This window comes from Hemibagrus wyckioides, linkage group LG04, assembly GCF_019097595.1.
Source record: "Hemibagrus wyckioides isolate EC202008001 linkage group LG04, SWU_Hwy_1.0, whole genome shotgun sequence".
NCBI lineage: Eukaryota > Metazoa > Chordata > Actinopteri > Siluriformes > Bagridae > Hemibagrus > Hemibagrus wyckioides.
The window spans coordinates 9282488-9303380 of NC_080713.1; the positions used below are offsets into that span (position 1 = coordinate 9282488).

At 37.5% G+C, this 20893-nt stretch overlaps 1 protein-coding gene across 3 annotated transcripts in view; it reads right to left on the reverse strand.

Annotated features, from left to right (window-relative positions):
- The window catches only part of LOC131352416 (P2Y purinoceptor 3), a 31267-nt gene extending 19008 nt beyond the window's left edge, over nt 1-12259 (reverse strand). Inside the window, exon 1 of one of the 3 annotated variants that reach the window (XM_058388537.1) lies at nt 12019-12259. The gene's annotated coding sequence lies outside the window, so the exon portion shown is untranslated. Of the gene's footprint in view, nt 1-11781; nt 11987-12018 lie in introns of those variants that run through there. The other 2 variants (XM_058388534.1, XM_058388536.1) reach the window with 2 other exon arrangements.
- Between the last annotated feature and the right edge of the window lie 8634 nt (nt 12260-20893).

Sequence of the window (20893 nt, forward strand, 5' to 3'; positions counted from 1 at the left end):
GAGAGTATGCAAATGGGCTAGAAGTGCCATCCATACCATCCTTCTTATCCTGCCGACATTCTTGCTGTCTGGGAAACCATACACAATAACAGTTTGTGAGAGCCAGTTTTAAACAAACAGATCTATGTTACTAATAAGAAGCTTGCACTGTTGGGCACTTGAGCATGGCCCTGAACCCTCTCTGTTCTACAGGTTCTACTGAGGTCAGTATCTGAGACAAAATGTATTTATACATTGTGCTTCATAACACCTCTAATCATCAATAATTCAATTTTGTTCCCATGAAGGTGCTGTATAAAGTTGCCTTCAAAGACTAGCTAGTTAATATTAACCAGGTAGCTTCAAATGACAGAAGGGACCGTTTACTAGACACACGTTTAGCTCATCATGAAATAAAAGTTTGAGGGAACATTTATGAGCAGTAGTTTAAAGAACATGCAGTGGGTCATGTCTCAAACTCAAACACGGGGTGCGGTATGATTATCTGTGAAAAAGCTGGGGTACATAAAGAGATGAATTTCACTCTGCTTCAATGTACACATGACACACAATGTTCTTTTATTCTTCTCTAGTGTGTCTGTTTTATACACTTTACAAGCAATGACGCACTGAGTGTCATACTTTTTCACACCTTGGGGCAGGGTAGTATAATCAGTCTATCAACCTGCATGTTTTTCATAGTTGAGAAGAAACCCAGAGGAAACCTATGACAAATCACAGCAAGTTACACACAAATAAAGATAAAGATAACTGTGCCATATCCTTGGAAACATTATAAAACATGAAAAAATAGGTTCTACTGAGGTCAGTATCTGAGACAAAATGTATTTATACATTGTTCTGATGATATACAGAAGTTTAAAGCTCAGTACACTTTTGACAATCACTGATTTTAAGTTTTTAGAGTGCTCTGCCGGCTATGAAGGAAGTCACGCTAAAAGAAATCAAAGAAACAGAGTTTTTTCACAATTAAAATTAGAGGTGATATGTTAAGTTCTTGTCCTGGTGTAAACAACTAGCTACAAAGAAACTAAACCTGAATGAATCGCCAGGAATCTCCCCATGTCCTGAATGCTTTAGGTCACACTCCCAGTAACCATGACTGTCTTTCTTTGTAAAACCATAGAAACCACAAAGACAGCTTTTCTTGTCCAATTTCTTTTTATACTAGTACAGAAATGATGACTGAAACAGTGATGAAAGTGAGAGAAAGAGAGGAAGGGAAAAAGAAACAAAGAGAATTAAGGAAATGACAGGCAGATAGAGAGATGAAGAGTAATGAAGTAAAACTTAAGGAGATCAAGATATACAACAGGAATGGGGCAAGGGGAAACAGGAAAACAACAAAACCTTAATTTTTGGAAGTTCTCAGGTGAAAAGATTTTTGCAAGACCAAATATATTTATTTTCATTTGATCTGGCATCAAGTTGGATTGGATTACAAATATACAGTACATAATTATACACAAACGATTACAAGGCTATAATTCACCTATTTGAATGATCCCAAAGGTTGTTTTTTTTTTTTTATTATTATAATTTAGCTATCAGTCTGAGTATTACTAATAATTAGGCAGCTAAACCTGTCGCCTAGACAACTGAAAAACCTTTAAATTTTTCTCAGAAAATTGCGAGTCCTGAGTCCAAGAGATCGGTAAAAGCGATGGCATTACTGTTTCCACTGTTACTTAAACAGACAGGCCATTGTTGGAGTCTGTGAACCCATGTATACACTGAAAAAAATAGCTCATTGAATTTACTGAATTCAATTTGGTTGCATGTGATTAAATAGAGTTACATTAACAGAATTTGTTTTATATATCCAACATAATCTGATCATGTCATTTCAAAACCCTGAATAAAACCAAACCCTGATGCATACTTCTCATGATGCTACCATGCAGAAACAGAAGTAAAACTGTCTATAAAAATATGTCTGTGAATCTTTATCATGATTCCATGTTACAAGTGTGCAAGTAGTAATGTTTTAAATGTCAAGTGAACACTGGCACCACATACAGCTCCAAATTCTCAAGTAATTGAGAAAAACCTGCGCACTTGAGCTTTCATACATTTCACACAGAGAGAACTAAATGGCTTTATGCTAGTCATCAGAATGACAGTCAGCATTTACCACTATACTCAAAAACCACTGGCTGTAACTAGCTACATTAACTTCATAACACCTCTAATCATCAATAATTCAATTTTGTTCCCATGAAGGTGCTGTATAAAGTTGCCTTCAAAGACTAGCTAGTTAATATTAACCAGGTAGCTTCAAATGACAGAAGGGACCGTTTACTAGAAACAGGTTTAGCTCATCATGAAATAAAAGTTTGAGGGAACATTTATGAGCAGTAGTTTAAAGAACATGCAGTGGGTCCATGTGTCAAACTCACTCTGCTATTTGTTTGTTACTACCTCTGATTTTGATCCAAAAAAAAAAAAGGCTCCATACAGGCAGCTAGCATTTCTTCTGAACTCAAACCCAGAACCCAGTTTGAAAGTAGCTTCATGAATAATTCTAACTGTTATCTGAAAATAAATACAATATCATAAAATAAACAGAAAAGGTTTAGACATATGACGTGACTGCAAATTGGCACCGCCTGTATGTAGCAGCATCATTAAGCCAAAAAAGTCTTTAAAGCAAACACACAGACTATCACTGGAGTGTGTTATCAGAACGATATACAAGCAAACAGCTGCTCCAGATATCAACACTGTCACTATGTTCATGAACCTGCGAGATATGCCAAATCAACCAGACATCTGCATGCAGCTGCAGCAGAACAACTACAGCCTACGCAACATTTATCACTGTCAATCTAATGGAACACGTGACTGAGCTGAGCTGTAAACACAGACGTCAAATAGAGCTGCTTTGGGCTGAGCACAGTATGTGACAAAACTGCTACCTAGACACTCTGTTAATTCTTACAGTAGTGTATGAAGTAAATATCTGAATAAATGGCCAGTAAATTTCTATAATATAATGATACAGTATTTAATTGTAATATGCATTGCATCATGGGTTTTCAGTGGCTGCCACTTATTAATAACAGTAACTTACTACTTTTTCTGAATTGATCACAGTAACTAATTGTAATTAAAAGGAATAAGTTACCATAATTGTAAAAAAGACACAAAACTCTTCTCAGTGAGGTGTGCGATGCTTAAGGCATTTTAGTTATAATCCAAGAATTTGATACACTAACACATATACAAGCTGATTCTATTTGTTCTGTATTTACGCCTTTGGAAGTGTTCCTTTGTTTGATGTCTGTCTTTGCCTTAGTGTTAGTCCATGTCTCTGCCTTCATTGCAGTTGTTTCCTGCTTTCTGATCAACCCACCTTGGACTATCTTATAAATAAGCAAGCAAATCATTAAAATATTAGTGAGGGCATAAAGGTTTAATATAACAAACACAGCTGTGTTTTAATTTTGTCCCCATTAGTTAACATGAGCTAATTAGGTTTCCGCAACCTGGCATCACTATGGTAACATACATGATCATATGGAGTTAATTTCTCCCCAATGTAATTAAGTTTAGCTCTGTTTCATAATTTTTAAACAAAATATATATATATATATATATATATATATATATATATATATATATATATATATATATATATATATATATATATATATATATATATTTTACAATATACAATTTATTTGAATGAACTTTTTTCATTAAAAAAACAATTTAACAGCAATAATATGGTTTTATATTACAGTAACCCATTTTCAATGTAATTCTTATGAATTACAGCTTATTACTGTACAATTTAATATGTTTTGCAATAACATAGTTCAGCTACCAATTACAGTAATTATTAAAAAAAAAAAAAAAAAAAACTGTAAACAGCCATTGCAGTAGATTATTTTTCACACCCTGGCAACAGTGTTACAAGCAGTTTACTGTAATAAAGGTGAAACTGGTAAGGTGAAACTGTGTAGTGCAGACACTATACACCAGTATGGTGGTATACAATTTATAAAAAATCTAATTTAGCTAAATCAGTATTTTTATACCATTTTATACAAGAAATAGAATTTTTTGCTTTTCACAAAAGTAGTCAATCAGCTAGAAAACATTTGTGCCTTTAGCTTTGCTATAACTACAAGGCTAATTAAGCTCACAAAGATGGGAAGCTTAAACTGTAGTTATTACTACTAATAGTTTAGAATGCTTCAAACTACATGTCCCACATGACCCAAAACTTGAGCTGCTTATGTACTTTCTGACAATGTAAACAACAGTGCAGGTGGGGGGGGGCAGTTTAAAGCTGGCTGTTTTACATGTAACCCCAAAATGTTCAATTAATTAATCAAGTTAATCGTTTTGTGGTAAATCTGCAGAAAGCTACAAAAAAGATGGATAAGTTTCGGAAAGAGGAGGTGGAAATTGCCAGTCTGACTGACAGAGACTTGAAGGATTAGCTACTGAAGTGTGGCACTTGGCACATGGAAAAGCTTAGTGGTTAAGGTGTTGGACTACTGATTGGAAGGTTGTGGGTTCCAATCCCAGGTCCACCAGTCTGCCACTGAGCAAGGCCCAAAATGGCCCAAAATGCTCAGTTGTATAAAATGAGATAAAATGTTTGTCACATTAGGGTGTCTGCCAAATGCCATAAATGTTTAGCACAGTTTTCTGCACAAGAAAACCTACAGTGAGGGAAAAAAATTCTTTGATCCCCTGCTGATTTTGTACGTTTGCCCACTGAAAAATAAGTGATAAGTCTGTAATTTTAATGGTAGGTTTATCTGAACAGTGAGAGGCAGAATAACAACAAAAAATCCAGAAAAACGCATTTCAGAAAAGTTATACATTGATTTGCATTTTATTGAGTGAAATAAGTATTTGACCCCTTTGCAAAACATGACTTAGTACTTGGTGGCAAACCCTTGTTGGCAATCACAGACGTCAGACATTTCTTGTAGTTGGCCACCAGGTTTGCACACATCTCACATCTCAAGGAATTTGGGCCCACTCCTCTTTGCAGATCATCTCCAAGTCATTAAGGTTTTGTGGCTGACCCTTCAGCTCCCTCCACAGATTTTCTATGGGATTAAGGTCTGGAGACTGGCTAGGCCACTACAGGACCTTAATGTGCTTCTTTTTGAACCACTCCTTTGTTGCCTTGGCCGTGTGTTTTGGGTCATTGTCAGGCTGGAATATCCATCCATGACCCATTTTCAATGCCCTGGCTGAGGAAAGGTTCATCCAAGATTTAACGGTACATGACCCCGTCCATCGTCCCTTTGATGCGGTGCAGTTGCCCTGTCACCTGGGGATGGTGTACTTGGGGTCATAGGCAGCATTCCTCCTCCTCCAAACACAGTGAGTTGAGTTGATGCCAAAGAGCTGGATTTTGGTCTCATTTGACCACAACACTTCACCCAGTTCTCCTCTGAATCATTCAGATGTTCACTGGCAAACTTCAGATGAACCTGTACATGTGCTTTCTTTAGCAGGGGGACCTTGCGGACACTACTGGATTTCAGTCTTTCACAGCGTAGTGTGTTACCAATTGTTTTCTTGGTGACTATGGTCCCAGCTGCCTTGAGATCATTGACAAAATCCTCCAGTCTAATTCTGGGCTGATTCCTTGCCGTTCTCATGATCATTGAAACTCCATGAGGTGAGATCTTGCATGGAGCCCCAGACCGAGGAAGATTGACAGTCCTTTTGTGTTTCTTCCATTTGGGAATCATCGCACCAACTGTTGTCACCTTCTCACCAAGCTGCTTGGCGATGGTCTTGTAGCTCATTCCAGCCTTGTGTAGGTCTACAGTCTTGTTCCTGACATCCATGGACAGCTCTTTGGTCTTGGCCATGATGGAGAGTTTGCAATCTGATTGCTTCCTTCTGTGGACAGGTGTCTTTCATACAGTTAACAAGCTGAGATTAAGAGCACTCCCCGAGAGTGCTCCTACTGTAATCTCAGCTCCTTACCTGTATAAAAGACACCTGGGAGCCAGAAATCTTTCTGACTGATAGGGGATCAAATACTTATTTCACTCATTAAAATGCAAATCAATGTAGAACTTTTCTGAAATGTGTTTTTCTGGATTTTTTCTTGTTATTCTGCCTCTCACTGTTCACTGCCTCTCGCAGTTGGGACCTTCCATTAAAATTACAGACTGATCATTTCTTTCTCAGTGGGCAAACGTACAAAATCAGCAGGGGATCAAATAATTTTTTCCCTCACTGTACATTACTCTTTTCTGCATTTTTTGAAATTTATTTTTCTAGGAAAAACATTTAAAATAACATGTCATTATACAATTGGGACCTACACTGGAATAAACATTTCTATAAACACATTGAATCATACTTGAACAAAAGAAGATTTAATTATCACGCCAACTTGACATGCCAGATTAAAAAAAATTTAAAAAAAAAACATTAAAATGACTTTTTAGTCCATCAAATGTGGTAAACTTTCAATTTCTCAATAGCAGCCAAATGAAAAAAAGAAACTGGATATAGTTTTAAGTTTACCAACTATATTTTGGCTTCTAGAGAAGATACTCTGCTTTGGTCATCCAATCACTACATCATCTACAGCAGCTCAGAATGTTTCACCAACTTGGATACGGAAGTCAAACTCGTATTCAAATTCATTTTGTATTTATTATGTATAGCACACTATATGTACAAATGTCTGCAGAAATCTGACCATCAAACCCATATGTGGATCTTTGCAAAACTGTTGTCATAAAGTTAAAATCACACAACTGGATCGACTGCTGCAGAATTGTAATTTTCACTGGAGCTAAGAGGCCCAAATCTGTTCTAGCATGGCAATGCCCCTTTACACAAAGTGAGCTCCATGTAGACATGGTTAGCCAAGAACAAGTTGAATAACTCGAGTAGCCTGCAGAGAGCCCTGATCTCAGCGCCACTGAACTCCTCTGGGATGAACTGGAACACTGATTCTGCCCCAGGCCTTTTCATCTGACATCTGTGCCTGACCTCAGTAATGTTCTTGCGGCTGAATGGTTGAATCCCCACAGACACATGCCAAAATGTAGTGGAAAGTCATCCTAGAAGACAGCAAAACGGACGAACACTGGAACGCCATGTTTAAAAGGCATATATGAGTGCTATGGTATGGTATATATACATATAATATATGTATATTTTAGTATTCATTCAAAAAATATACTTCAGCACTATTATTTTTAACAAACTTAAATAATAATATACATGATTGTCATGTGGCTTGCTATTGCAATAACAGAAAGGTATTGTCTGAGTGCAGGAAGCACAAAAGAACCGTAAACAGCAGGGAAACAAATAAATCCCAAGGAGAAGACTCAAATTGCAGCTAGAACAAATAGAACAAAACAATGACAACTAGCTAATTAACCAAATAGCAGGCAATCTAAACAATTACCAAACAGCTTCATAAACAATGCAGAACAAGAATGAACTCTTTCTTTGAGAATAAAAAACGTGCAAACATCTGGAGTCTTCATGGTGTTTCTGAATGAAGACTGATTTACAGGTGAACTAGGCAAACAAAATTGGGCGAATATACTGTAATCAAGTCTGGTGGTATAGTCTGTGAGCTATTACTAATAAAATGTTTTTTTGGCTTCAATAAATGTATCCCTTTGTTTTATTGAGGCTTTCCTGATTCTGGCAAAAAAAATACTTATATTGACTTCATTTAAATAAACAGGTTTGTTCATCTGGATATTCATAAAGTATTCAGAATTCTAATTTATATACCAGATACAGCTGAAATGTGTATAATGTATCAAATGTGTATCAGTACTAACATATTTCACTACTGAGTAGAAACTTCCTGTCAGCTTGGAACAGTCTGATCATTCTCCTCTGATTTCCGTCATTAAAAAGTACAGTATGTATCAACCAGCAGTCTGTCCACACCCAGGAGTTTTTTTTGTTTTTCACACCATTCTGTGTCAACACTAGAGACTGTTCTGTGTGAAAATCCCAGGAGATCAGCGGTATCTGAAATTCTCAAACTAAATCATCTCTTACAAAAAACATGACATGGTTAAAGTCATCTCATAGAGATCACATTTTTCCCCATTCTGAATTTCGATGTAAACATTAACTGACGGTCTTGACCTGTATGATTATATGCACTGTGCTGCTGCTACATGATTGGCTGACTGGATAAGTGCATTTATGAGGAAGTGGATGCCGAGTGTATATGTAGTGTATTTACACACACACACACACACACACAGTGCTACAAAATAATAGATTCAGAATGTATAAGTTGCAACAATAGCAGCATGTTCTTTACATATTAGGTATGTTTTTAAATAGTACACTTCAATACACTTTTCTTTTACAAAGGTCCATTTTGTTATATACACTATATTGCCAAAAGTATTCGCTCACCTGCCTTGACTCACATATGAACTTAAGTGACATCCTATTCCTAATCCATAGGGTTCAATATGGCGTCGGTCCACCCTTTACAGCTATAACAGCTTCAACTCTTCTGGGAAGGCTGTCCACAAGGTTTAGGAGTGTGTTTATGGGAATTTTTGACCATTCTTCCAGAAGCGCATTTGTGAGTTCACACACTGATGTTGGACGAGAAGGCCTGGCTCTCAGTCTCCGCTCTAATTCATCCCAAAGGTGTTCTATCGGGTTGAGGTCAGGACTCTGTGCAGGCCAGTCAAGTTCATCCACACCAGACTCTGTCATCCATGTCTTTATGGACCTTGCTTTGTGCACTGGTGCACAGTCATGTTGGAAGAGGAAGGGGCCAGCTCCAAACTGTTCCCACAAAGTTGGGAGCATGGAATTGTCCAAAATGTCTTGGTATGCTGAAGCATTCAGAGTTCCTTTCACTGGAACTAAGGGGCCAAGCCCAGCTCCTGAAAAACAACCCCACACCATAATCCCCCCTCCACCAAACTTTACACTTGGCACAATGCAGTCAGACAAGTACCGTTCTCCTGGCAACCGCCAAACCCAGACTCGTCCATCAGATTGTCAGATGGAGAAACGCGATTCGTCACTCCAGAGAACGCGTCTCCACTGCTCTAGAGTCCAGTGGCGGCGTGCTTTACACCACTGCATCCGACGCTTTGCATTGCACTTGGTGATGTATGGCTTGGATGCAGCTGCTCGGCCATGGAAACCCATTCCATGAAGCTCTCTGCGCACTGTTCTTGAGCTAATCTGAAGGCCACATGAAGTTTGGAGGTCTGTAGCGATTGACTCTGCAGAAAGTTGGCGACCTCTTCGCACTATGTGCCTCAGCATCCGCTGACCCCGCTCCGTCAGTTTACGTGGCCTACCACTTCGTGGCTGAGTTGCTGTCATTCCCAAACACTTCCACGTTCTTATAATACAGCTGACAGTTGACTGTGGAATATTTAGGAGCGAGGAAATTTCACGACTGGATTTGTTGCACAGGTGGCATCCTATCACAGTTCCACGCTGGAATTCACTGAGCTCCTGAGAGCGACCCATTCTTTCACAAATGTTTGTAAAAACAGTCTGCATGCCTAGGTGCTTGATTTTATACACCTGTGGCCATGGAAGTGATTGGAACACCTGATTCTGATTATTTGGATGGGTGAGCGAATACTTTTGGCAATATAGTGTATGTCCTTTTTTACTGATGTTTTATCAAATATTTATGTACAAAATCTTTACTGAGTATGTCTCCTGGCAATATGTGTGTGATGATGTGATAATGTAGGCATACAGCTCGCACAATGACAAGCTTCTCTTACTTGTTAGATGCATTAGACTTGCAGCTAAAGCACCAAGCTAAAAAAAAACAAACTTCAGACACTAAGCATGTCTAGACTGATCAAGTACATCTGGGTTAAGAGGGAAAAAAATGTTTCCCCTTTTTTTTTTTTTTTTTTTACTACAACAAGAGCACTTTCCACAGTCATTATATTGGATTAGATGTTTATCCTGTTGCAACGTTTCTCATATCATTCCATGTGACTGTACAGGAGCATAGCATGCAAGGACCGAGTAACAGCTTGCAAAAAATAGATCAGGACTAAACAGTGCAAGAACTGTAGAGGAGAACTTACATCACACAACTGAACACATGGTCTTCATGAGCAACAAAATGCCTTAGGTTAACTCTTACATTGCTGAATTAGCACAAAAATATGTGCTATAATACTGCTGCTCATTAGCTGGACTTAACAAATGATATTTGTGGTGATTTGTAGGTGTTGATTCAACAATGTCCACAGTATATAGGATTAACTTTTTTTTATTTTAATTCACAATCTGAGCTGCTAGCTTCAAACTGGCAGGAATCATATTTCAGCTCAGTTACATGATTGCACTTGAGAGAAGGTACAGTAAAGACCCATCCCCCAAGTACGTAGTAACTGTCGCAGTCACACTGACATGTACAATATAATTTTTATTCTCATAAAACCTTTTTAAGATGTATCTACCAGTTTGGACAATGTCTCAAATCACTTACAACTGCTTAATATTTAAGTAGTGTGGATCTTATTTAGGTTTCCTATTTACACTGCAGAATGCTGACTGGGACAGAGCCCTGAATTCTTTGTAAATGTTTATTATTTGTTATCTTATATTATCACAGCATCGAAGGACACAGCATAACCCATGTATAAATAGAATTGTTTTATTCTCATAAAACTTTATCTACCAGTTTACAAAGCATTCCAAACCACTTACAGCTGCTTACTAAGTAGTATCTAAGTACACCAATAGTGTGGAGCAGAGAAGCATAACCCATGTTATGAAATATTCTCCCAAAAGTAGCTTGCAAAAGCAATTTACTAATAATATGTGTAGAATTTCAAGACCTTCAAAATCCTGTAGTTCTTATAGTGAGTCGAATCTCATCTTGCTATAAGAAGGTACACTCATGCTGCACAGGTGGTTAAACATAACATGCTTATTAGTGCAGTTATTTCTAGTCTCTTGATGGTATCAGATGTAAATCCTGAGGTTATGCACCAAAAATGAAGCAGTTGCATGCTGGTTTCAATTTCCTCAAAGCAGCTGTGAACCATGTGAATTCATATGGTTCATTTAATGCATTATGAAGAATTTTTGGTTGTCATTTTTGACATTTCACATTGCTAATACGGATATAATCCTGATAAGTGTGGCACCTCTCTGGGTGAACCCAATAAATTAAAATTCAGCTGCTTAGTTTCTTCAAACACTCAATCTAACCTAAATAGCAATTTCACTCCTCAAACTTTATTGCCTTCCGTTTTAGAAGCATACATTCCTGTCAAATATATATTCTTACTTAGATTTCCAACTCTTTTCTATCCATGTCCTCGCATAACCTATCGTCATCCATGAGTTGGCTTACTTAGTATCATTCCACTGAAATTGTGCAGCTTCTGTGAAAGCCCTGGGTCTAGAGAGGCGCACTATCTCTGGACCTCATGTCTTCTTGCAGTCAATTTCTGACACCTGCTGTCTTTAAATCTTGCCAAACGCAGCTGTTTTCTCAGGCCTTTTCACTATTCTGACTGAAATCTTGTGACAAATATGTTGCCTGCTTGTTGGATGCCGTCACTATTTTTTGTCCCATTATTATTAAGGGATTTAACAAGAAGAAGAAGAAGAAGAAGAAGAAGAAGAAGAAGAAACAGAAGATGAAGAACATATGACAATAAAATGTTAATAATAATAATAATAATAATAATAATAATATATGAATAGCCTATTATAATCAAATTAAATTAGCTTATTTATATTTATAGCTTATATAAAGGCTTTATGTCCAGTTCCTTTCATAAATACCTTGTTTTTATTCCAAAGTCTCGTCCTCTAATGAACAAACAGTGTACCACAGGGTGTAGCAGCTCCTACGTTATACTCGGTGCGCTTACAATCCTTTGCTGTTCCTAGTTAACTGAAGTTTGCGATCTAACTACCACTCATGAACACGTTAGTCTTTCGTTTTCGTCATATTTGCATAAACATCAGTAAGCACTTCTCGCGTCGTTACTTCATGCTGCTTCACAGGTTAGAGCTTACCTCGTCATTAAATCCAGAGAAATTGCGTAAAAGCGCGTCGGCACGTGCCAATATTCCTTCAGTGATCCATCGACTTGGTGTGGAAAAAGTTTACTATTTGATTGTTTCCGTGATTGTATCCAGAGTCCAGCTTGTTCGCTTATACGCTCCGTTTTAATCTCCTCTCACTCACACACGTGCCGTGAACGAGTCGAGAGAGAGAGAGAGAGAGAGAGAGAGAGAGAGAGAGAGCGCGAGCGTGCGTATATTTCAGCGTTAGATGGACAATGTCTGGCTTCACTGTGTGGGGAAAAAAAAGACAAAAAGACAAACACCATGTTGAGAAATTAGAATTATTTAAAAGATGTTACACATATAACTCCTACTTCTCTGTGGATACATGGATTTTTTTTTAATAAATGTCCTTTGAGAAATTAAAATGCTTCTTCTATTTGAAAAAATACAAATCTTAGTGTACAAAAACGTATATTAAGTGTGACTTTCATCCATGCATGCATCCATCCATCCATCCATCCAGCCATGTTCAGTACCACTTATCGAATGCAGGGTCAGAGAAAGCCTGGAGTCTATCTTGGTGGACCCAGGGCACAAAGCAGAGGACACCCTGGATGGGGTGTTTGTTGGATGAAAACCTTCAGCTACACCTAAATCCAGAAATATCTGTCAGTAATCACGTAATTTAATTAGTAAATAAGGAGTCAAACAAGAGCTCAGAGACAACCTAACTGGGGACATGTACAGTAGCTATATCAAGAATTCAAGGGGCCATTTTTACCCTTCTGGATTTTTTGCTCGAGTTACAGAGTACCCTTACTTCTACAGCAAAAACAATATTGAAAAATAAATATTAATATATACTAAATACTATAAATAGAAATATATATTTGAGTGGAATCATTTATAACAGCTGGAAATACCAGTGCTAGGGGACAAGTTAAAGGCAACTGCTGTAAATGTACACTATATGGCCAAGAGCTTTGGATATTTAAGTCAAGTCAAGTCAAGAAGCCTTTACTGTCATTTAAACCATATATAGCTGACGCAGTACACAGTAAAATGACACCTTGGTGCTACATAAAACAAAATAGAGCTACAAAGTAAGTTGTCCTACCATCACACATACAATATATGCGCTTGTTGAACATCCTATTCAAGATTTATTCTGGATAGTTCTGAAAACTGAAATTTCATTTTAAAATTCTCTCCAGCTACACTGGTGTTTTTGGAAGTTTTAGAAACATTGTTCATCTACACAGAATCACTCAATCACAGAAAACTCTTACATACCTTTGGTCTGCATTGTCTCCATCAGATGCTTGCTTACTTTCCATCTCTTTGGACTGATGAGGCAATTTCGAGGAAATGCACCAGTTTTTTTTTTTCTTTTTTCAAACGGATAGACAAATATGTGGACTTGTTGCCTGGGGTGCAGTCAGTCTTCCAGGTCATCCCAAAGGTGTTCAGGGGGGTTGAGGTCAGAGCTCTGTGAATGCCATTCTAGTTCATCTGCTCCAAAATTGTAAAATGTAAACATATAATTATTTAGATATTTTATTGCATGTTATAACATCATGATACATGTTTAGATCCTTTTTTTTTTTTTTTTTGGATCTTTCACTGTTTGTAGAAGTGATTATGACAGAAATTTGACCTTTAACCTTCCTAAAGAGGTACTCATGCATGTTTCAGCTTGCTGCTTGCTTACTGATGCAGATAAAAGTCTTTAAAGAAAACAGAACATTTAACAGTCACAAATACAGTGCTTGTTGAACATCCTATTCCAGACTTAGGCTACATCTGGATAGATCTGAACGCCGAAATTTCATTTTAAAATTCTCTCCATCTACACTGGTGTTTTTGGAAGTTTTAGAAATATTGCTCATCCACAGAATCATCTAAAAACTCTTACATACCTACACTGTGTGTGTGTAAAAATATAATATCTGTCTCCATCAGATGCTTGCTTACTTTCCATCTCCTTGGATTAATGAGGCAATTTCGAGGAAAAGCACAATTTTTTTTTTTTTAAACAGATTTTTAGACAAATATGTGGACTTGTTACCTGGGGTGTAGTCAGTCTTCCAGTCCATCCCAAAGCTGTTCAATGGGGTTGAGGTCAGGGCTATGTGAAGGCCATTTGAGCTACACTTCATGGAGCTCGATTTGTGCTCAGAGGCATTGTCATGCTGGAACAGGTCTGCGCCTCTTAGTTGCACTGAAGGGAAATTAAATGTAATGCTACAACATACATACATACTGATGGTCAGGTGTCCACAAACATGTGCCTGTGCCTGTATCAAAGGTAATGATAATTCCGGTGTATCTGCAGTAAGTAGCACACTGTAAGGATCACCAGAAATCATTTTGCCTATCTGTACCTTTTTACCGTGTGAAAATATGAAAAAAGATGTAAATTAAAGCAGCATTTGAAACTCAATCAAAATGCATCTACAAAGATAAAAAAAAATATTAGAAATGCTAATTATTTTGACTTTGGTATATGTGTCAATTTTGCATATCACTGACAACCACATTTTTCTTTGGCTCTGGTTAAAGAAATAAAAATGAGTGAATATTGAGCTGTGGGACAGCCCGAAGTCTTTTCAATTTGCAAGCAGTTTAACCCCAGGCAAAAATGCTGAACGTGTTCTAACAAACCCTGAAGTATAATGACTGATTCTGTTTATTTAACAGAACACGTCCCCCTCTTCCACATTACCATGTCAAAGACCATGTAATCTCTCAATAAGACAAAAGACTAGAAGAAAATAAAAACAATTGCTCCTGCAAGAAAAACCATGGCTAAAACACTAATAATAACAATACAAACTGCTAGTTCAGACTCACTTGAATGTTTCGATGAAATAAATATACTTTTCATATGTTTCTTGGATTGCAGTTGTAAGTAGCATTTGCTCAGTACAAACGTTAACCCGGTGGAAATCCCAGTACATAATTTGACAGTTGATCATGGTCTTGCCCAAGGCCCTTCTTAAATGGTGAGATTTGTGGGACTAATTAATCTTTGACACATTTATTAGAAAATTTTATGTTCCATTTATAGAACCAGTAAATCAGTTATAAATACATTTGGCAGGATGAATTTTCTTACTGCTACATTGTCAGTGTGAAAATATAATCATTTAGATATTTTATTACATGTTAGAGCTTCATGTTACATGTTTAGATCCTTTATTTTCTTTCACTGTTTGTAGAACTGATTATGTCAGAAATTTGACCTTTAACCTTCCAGAGAGATACTCATGCATGTTTCAGCTTGCTGTTTGCTTACTGATGCAGCTAATTTGTGCCACAATTGACTGACCCAGCTATGGTACACTGAAGTTAAGGAGGATAAGAACTTAAATATTCAATGAACCCTCAAATAATTATCCTTTCTATGAGTTTGCCCTGCTACATCTGGGCTCATGGCTAATGAAATAGTCATGAGTGTGTTACACTTGCATAAGTGCAAATTTTGGTTAGTTAGTAGCTTTCCTCATCCAGGAAGCCTGAGACTGTGAGAGAGAAGTGAAACACACTCTCCATGCAGACATGCCTAACATTGTTGCTTCACTACTGCGACCAAAGTTATTGGTCAAGACTGTGATTTGAAAATGTTTTAATGAGTTCTTACATATCTTTTTATATTTTTTCTCGGTCACCGTTTGTAAACATTGAATCACTGATTCTTTTCAACCATAGCACTGTTGAATTCCTGAATCTGATTGGTCAGAAGTTGTTGATATTTTTTTTCTATTATAGCTGTAGTGCCATCTGAAGCAGATTGTAGAGTCCTTACTGAGAGCATGTTTCCATCCTCCATCCTCCTCCTACATTTAATGCTGAGAAGATCATCAAATGCACGCTCACTGCCAGAAATGCACTGTTCACCATTGAACCAAAATTTGTTAGTACCCCATAAATCTATGCAACCACCTGTTTCAGGGGCTAGCATAAGGCAAGAACTACCAAACCATATGCAGCAAGAGAGTTCATCATCACAACAACTTCTTCCTGTATACTCTACCTCATAAAAAACAACATAAAACAACATAGAGCTACAAAAAAACACAGAGCTAAGTATATGTACAGTATATGTGCTTGTTGAACATCCTATTCCAGATTTAGGCTACATCTTCATTATTCTGGATAGATCTGAAAACTGAAATTTCATTTTAAAATTCTCTCCAGCTACACTGGTGTTTGTGGAGGTTTTAGAAATATTGCTCATCCACACAGAATCACATGAAAACTCCTACATACTGTTGGATTACAAATTTATAGAATGTTAAATCTAGGTTCCAACGTAATAGTATATAAACTAAAAAGTTATGTACATTGGGTTTTACATCTTAAGGTAAAGATGATGACATTCTAAGAAGATCAAGTCTGGCAGCCCAGGTGTCTGAGACATTAACCTTTTGTCTGTATGTACTTCCTGACCACCGGGCAGGGTCCCAGGTTGAACGTGAATGCTAATCTCAAGGCCAGGCTGTGCCTTTGTCTCTATAATAATGTGAAGGTCTGGGTGATACTGTCAGGCTGATTGGATTAGCACCTATGCATTTGAACAACACTGTTATGCTGATGAGATCAGGGCTGGGGAAATTCCATTACCGGGCTGATTCCTGTACTGCAGTTGCATGCTTTGTTTAGATTGTCTCCACCTCTGTGTATCCCTCCCCCTGGAAAAGTATAAATTCTACAGTGCTGAAACTATAGTCAGACTTGGATGACTACAGCGACGCACAGTGAGTTCTCAATAAAGAGTAACTTCTGCTTGAAAGACATCCCAACTTCTCCTAGTCTCTGCTTCGACAAGGAAAAAGTTTCCAACAATACCTAGCTTTGGTCTGCATTGTCATCTCTTTGGATTGATGAGGCAATTTCGAGGAAAAGCACCGTTTTTTTTTTCAAACAGATAGACAAATATGTGGTATTGTTGCCTGGGGTGCAGTCAGACTTCCAGTTCATCCTAAAGGTGTTCAGTGGGGTTGAGGTCAGGGCTATGTTATGTTATATCTAAATATAATTATCTAGATATTTTATTGCATGTTATAACTTCACGATACATGTTTAGATACTTCTTTTTTTGGATCTTTCACTGTTTGTAGAACTGATTATGTCAGAAATTTGAATTTTAACCTTCCTCAAGAGGCACTTATTCAGGTTTCAGCTTGCTGCTTGCTTACTGATGCAGCTAATGTGAACTATTAGACAGAGAAGATCATCAGATGCATGCTCACTGCCAGGAATGCACTGTTCACCGCTGAACATAAGGGAAGAACTACCAAACCATATGCAGCAAGAGAGTTCATCACCACAACAGCTTCTTCCTGTATACTCAACCTCATTAGCCAAGATCAATAATGTTTGTTTTTTTTTTGTTCCACATTATCTAAGAATAATAATAAATGAATAAAAATGTTGCTATTTAAGAAAGATCCTTTGAATAGAGGAAAAAGAAAGGCTGGTGAGGGAATGACTGTTTATACTGTAGCTACTATGAAATAAGTGATAACTAACTAACTTGTCTCAGATACATTCCATAATATTAAATGTAAGCATAAATGAATTAAAAGTATGATGTTTCATTCCATAAAAATGCTTACTTTGGTTATGTGGGGAATAAATAATCAACTTTGAAGACAGGTAATCATCCTGCCATGTTTTATTTATATTCTTATTTGCCAAATACCTTTACCCGAACAAGCTGTCCAAGGAAGCAGAATCCTGTCCAAGCACAGAGCTGGTAGAACAGACTGCAAGCCCAGGCTGATTGTTTGTCTTCCAATTTTTGCTGAATATCTGTAAATAGTAGCTTTCAGAATTGATGAAAGTTTGATGTCTTTTAACCAAGGCAGCATGTTCTGTGGTTATGGGTCTTGCTTAAGTGCCCAATAATGGCTCACTGATATACATGTCATTAGAACTTACAACTTTTGATCCTAAATGATAGACCTTCTGCTCTGCTAAAGACTAAAATAATTTGGTCTGGTGGCAGCTGAAGATGCACATGCTACAAAAGACTAACCAAGAAATAAAAAGCTGGCAGGATAGTCAGTGGTTCGGTTTGAGATTCGTAAATTAACAGAAGGAAAAATAACACTGAGAAATATAACAAAATGGGTGTGTTAAAAACCACAAAGGTCCAGGGCTTAATTATGGTGTTAATTATGTTTGAAGCTGGCTTTCATTATTCTTTAAATGAAGACATGGTTTAACTTTAATATTAGTGTTATTTATTTATTTATTTATTAACTAACTAACTAACTAACTAACTAACTAACTAACTAAATAAATAAATTTATTTATTTAACAAAATACCACAGGTAAAAGAATAAAAAATTGTTCAGAAAAATATTCATCATATATTCCACCATAGACCATAATCTTTGTAATTTTCGACTGAGTGCTCTCATGATCCTAATGTAATTTTACGTAATAAAAGTGAGTGTTTAATTAAAAGGAGGTTCACTCAGAGGGCAATCAGGTTAAGCCTGTAGATAAAAGACTCAGAGACTCTCTTTGTCTCCATTATAAGACAAATATACACTATATTGCCAAAAGTATTCGCTCACCCATCCAAATAATCAGAATCAGGTGTTCCAATCACTTCCATGGCCACAGGTGTATAAAATCAAGCACCTAGGCATGCAGACTGTTTTTACAAACATTTGTGAAAGAATGGGTCGCTCTCAGGAGCTCAGTGAATTCCAGCGTGGAACTGTGATAGGATGCCACCTGTGCAACAAATCCAGTCGTGAAATTTCCTCGCTCCTAAATATTCCACAGTCAACTGTCAGCTGTATTATAAGAATGTGGAAGTGTTTGGGAACGACAGCAACTCAGCCACGAAGTGGTAGGCCACGTAAACTGACGGAGCGGGGTCAGCGGATGCTGAGGCGCATAGTGCGAAGAGGTCTCCAACTTTCTGCAGAGTCAATCGCTACAGACCTCCAAACTTCATGTGACCTTCAGATTAGCTCAAGAACAGTGCGCAGAGAGCTTCATGGAATGGGTTTCCATGGCCGAGCAGCTGCATCCAAGCCATACATCACCAAGTGCAATGCAAAGCGTCGGATGCAGTGGTGTAAAGCACGCTGCCACTGGACTCTAGAGCAGTGGAGACACGTTCTCTGGAGTGATGAATCGCGCTTCTCCATCTGGCAATCTGATGGACGAGTCTGGGTTTGGCGGTTGCCAGGAGAACGGTACTTGTCTGACTGCATTGTGCCAAGTGTAAAGTTTGGTGGAGGGGGGATTATGGTGTGGGGTTGTTTTTCAGGAGCTGGGCTTGGCCCCTTAGTTCCAGTGAAAGGAACTCTGAATGCTTCAGCATACCAAGACATTTTGGACAATTCCATGCTCCCAACTTTGTGGGAACAGTTTGGAGCTGGCCCCTTCCTCTTCCAACATGACTGTGCACCAGTGCACAAAGCAAGGTCCATAAAGACATGGATGACAGAGTCTGGTGTGGATGAACTTGACTGGCCTGCACAGAGTCCTGACCTCAACCCGATAGAACACCTTTGGGATGAATTAGAGCGGAGACTGAGAGCCAGGCCTTCTCGTCCAACATCAGTGTGTGACCTCACAAATGCGCTTCTGGAAGAATGGTCAAAAATTCCCATAAACACACTCCTAAACCTTGTGGACAGCCTTCCCAGAAGAGTTGAAGCTGTTATAGCTGCAAAGGGTGGACCGACGTCATATTGAACCCTATGGATTAGGAATGGGATGTCACTTAAGTTCATATACGAGTCAAGGCAGGTGAGCGAATACTTTTGGCAATATAGTGTATATTGTGCTCAATTAGAGGAAATGGCAAATTTGAGTAATCAATATTTATAGAATTTTCCCATTTAGATCTAGACCATGCTTAATGAAGTTATTGGTCACCCACATTTCTCAGTTTACATAGTCCTGTTCCCTACTTTCAATTGCTATTTTCAAAGTAGTAGAAATGGGCCTAAGGGCTTGACAAGCAAAATGTTGTTATTTTCATATCAACCTTGTTTTAAAAAATGTAACCAAAAAACAATGTAGTTCAAGGACCACTGCATGAGATTCTGTTTATTTAGCCAATACATTCTCCTTCATCTCATGTGCATATACATCATGCATATACTGTATACACTAGTGATTTTTATATACAAATGCTTTCTATCCAGAATCTTTCATTAATCAACATTTCATTGTTATCAAGTAGAATGCTAGTTGCATCATCCACTGATAAATATTATTACTATAGCAAGCAGTAGTAGGAATTCTTGGTGGCTCCATAGTACAGCAACTGGGGACTAGCAGTGATAAAATTACTCTGTGAACATAATCCTAACCCTTGCATTACACTTTTACATGGGTCAGGCCTGCAATTCACAACATATTAAACAGTGAATCCAAAAATCAGGAAATAAAAAGGACATTGTGGAATGACCAAAATGTCACTGAGATAGATAGATAGATAGATAGATAGATAGATAGATAGATAGATAGATAGATAGATAGATAGAGATTATTTTTTGTTTAACCTTTCCAAATGTATTGTGTTAAGATGAATATATTTTATATATCTTTATAAAAAGTAAACAGTGTACTAGATTGTGATTTGTGCTGTGATTCCTATAGTCACTATATAGGCCTGTAAAAGTGTCTTAAACATTTTGTAAGTTTTATAAAAAATATAATATTATGTACTGCATCTGTGAAACAACATTTCAGTAAGAACGCTTACATTAATTACAGTAACAACTCATTTGCTAGTCATTGTACGTTACTGTAAATTAAAAAAATAATTATTTATTTCAGAAAATATAAAGTGTTAAATATTTCTAGGACTCAACACACAACAAAACATTATTTAATAAAT